Raw genomic sequence first — 3,022 nt, 5'->3', positions numbered from 1 at the left:
GAATCTTTCACATAACCCCACAGAAAGAAATCGCATGGGGTTAAGTCGGGAGAGCGTGGAGGCCATGACATGAATTGCTGATCATGATCTCCACCACGACCGATCCATCGGTTTTCCAATCTCCTGCCGAACATCATGATGGAAGTGCGGTGGAGCACCATCCTGTTGAAAGATGAAGTCGGCGCTGTCGATCTCCAGATGTGGCATGAGCCAATTTTCCGCGGGCTACGCGTGAAACTTGGCACCACGCGTTCAACCGTTTCTTCGCTCACTGCAGGCCGACCCGTTGATTTCCCCTTACAGAGGCATCCAGAAGCTTTAAACTGCGCATACCATCGCCGAATGGAGTTAGCAGTTGGTGGATCTTTGTTGAACTTCGTCCTGAAGTGTCGTTGCACTGTTATGACTGACTGATGTGAGTGCATTTCAAGCACAACATACGCTTTCTCGGCTCCTGTCGCCATTTTGTCTCACTGCGCTCTCGAGAGCTCTGACGGCAGAAACCTGAAGTGCGGCTTCAGCCGAACAAAACTTTATGAGTTTTTCTACGTATCTGTAGTGTGTCGTGACCATATGTCAATCAATGGAGCTACAATGAATTTATGAAATCATTTGTAATAACCCTGTATATGAGGTCTACTCAAAGAATTCCAGAACATTGGTAATTTCGCGCTAATGGTGCTAATAAAAGAAGATTCGCTGATGGCGCTTCCAGAGATTTGACTTTGAGGGATTAGTTCATCAGGAATTCCTGCCACAGGGACGTACTGCGACGCGTGCGAGAAAATGTGAGGTGAAAACGACTTGAAATGTGGCGGGACAAATCATGGCTCTTGCATCACGATAACGCACTCGCACATTCATCCCTATTGGTACGTGACAATTGCATAAAAAACGAAATCACTGTCCTGCCTCATGCTCGTGTCTGTATCTAGTGGAAAGACAAAGGTCCTGCCAAGTCCTTGGTCATTGCGCCACATTTTGAGGAATATACTTGAAATACCTTTGTGCTGGCCACCTCGGAGAGTTCTGACACTTTCTGCAGCGTATTTTTAGTCGTCATTCAATATTTTATCAACAATTGGGCAGAAGCAGTAGTTTATTGACGCCTATGTTAATTCCGGTTTACAGAAAACCGGCATGGTGAGATTGTGTGTGTAGAAATACTCTGTTGTTGTGAATTCAGAGACTGGTTTGATGCAGCTCTCCATGCTACTCTATCCTGTGTAAGACTCTTCATCTCTCAATAGCTATTGCAACTTACATCCTTCTGAATCTGCTTAACGTATTAATGTCTTGGTCTCCCTCTACGATTTTTACCCTCCTCGCTTCCCTCCAGTACTAAAACGGTGATCCCTTTATGCCTCAGAACGTTTTCTACCAAACGATCCCTTCTTCTTGTCAAGTTGTGCCACAAATTCCTCTTGTCCCCAATTCTATTCACTACCTCCTCATTAGTTATGTGACCTACCCATCTAATCTTCAGCATTCTTCTGTAGCACCACATTTCGAACGCTTCTATTCTCTTCGTGTCCAAACTATTTATCGTCCATGTTTCACTTCCATACATGGCTAAACTCCATACAAATACTTTCACAAACGACTTCCTGACATTTAAATCTATACTCGATGTTATCAAATTTCTCTTCTTCAGAAACGCTTTCCGTGCCGTTCCCAGTCTGCATTTTATATCCTCTATACTTCGACCATCATCAGTTATTTTGCTCCCCAAATAGCGAAACTCCTTTACTACTTTAAGTGTCTCATTTCCTAATCTAATACCCTCAACATCACCCGACTTAATTCGACTACATTCCATTATCCTCGTTTTGCTTTTGTTGATGTTCATCTCATGTCCTCCTTTCAAGACACTGTCCATTCCGTTCAACTGCTCTTCCAAATCCTTTGCTGTCTCTGACAGAATTACAATGTCATCAGCAAACCTCAAAGTTTTTATTTCTTCTCCATGAATTTCAATTCCTACTCCGAATTTTTCTCTTGTTTCCTTTACTGCTTGCTCAATATACAGGTTGAACAACATCAGGGAGAGGCTACAATCCTGTCTCACTCCCTTCCCAACCACTGCTTCTCTTTCATGTCCCTCGATTCTTATAACTGCCATCTGCTTTCTGTACAAATTGTAAATAGCCTTTCGCTCCCTGTATTTTATCCCTGCCACCTTCAGAATCTGAAACAGAGTATTCCAGTCAACATTGTCAAAAGTTTTCTCTAAATCTACAAATGCTAGAAATGCAGGTTTGCCTTTCCTTTACCTGTCTTCTAAGATAAATTCTTCACGCAGTATAATATCTCCCATTTTGTCTTCATGTACGTCCTCCTCCATTTCCATAATATTGCCCTCAAGTACATCGCCCTTGTATAGACCCTTTATATACTACTTCCACCTTTCTGCTTTCCCTTCTTTGCTTAGGACTGGTTTTCCATATGAGCTCTTGATTTTCATTCAAGTGGCTCTCTTTTCTCCTAAGGTCTCTTTAATTTTCCTGTAGGCAGTATCTATCTTAACCCTAGTGATGCATGCCTCTACATCCTCATATTTGTCTTCTAGCCATCCCTGCTTAGCCATTTTGAATTTCCTCATCTTTGAGACATTTCCTCATTTTTGAGACGTTTGTATTCCTTTTCACCTGCTTCATTTTCTGCATTTTTATATATCCCTTCTGTTACCCATGGACCTGTGCTAGCCCTCTTCTTTTTACCCAGTTGATCATCTACTGCATTCACTATTTCATCTCTCAAAGCTACCCATTCTTCTTCTGCTGTATTTCTTTCCCCTTTTCTTGTCTATCGTTCCATAATGATGTCTCTGAAACTCCATTAACCTCTGTTTTTTTTTTAGTTTATCCAGGTCCCATCTCCTTAAAATCCTACCTTTTTGCTGTTTCTTCAGCTTCAATCTACAGTTCATAACCAATACATTGTGTACAATACTAAGTCTCTGACTTACCATTATACATACATCGAAAAAAGTTTTGCATCACCTCGGTTCCGAGAGTTCCGA

The sequence above is a fragment of the Schistocerca cancellata genome, chromosome 12, assembly GCF_023864275.1.
Source record: "Schistocerca cancellata isolate TAMUIC-IGC-003103 chromosome 12, iqSchCanc2.1, whole genome shotgun sequence".
Lineage (NCBI taxonomy): Eukaryota > Metazoa > Arthropoda > Insecta > Orthoptera > Acrididae > Schistocerca > Schistocerca cancellata.
The sequence above is the reverse complement of the archived record's forward strand: the minus strand, read 5'-3'. Positions refer to the sequence as shown.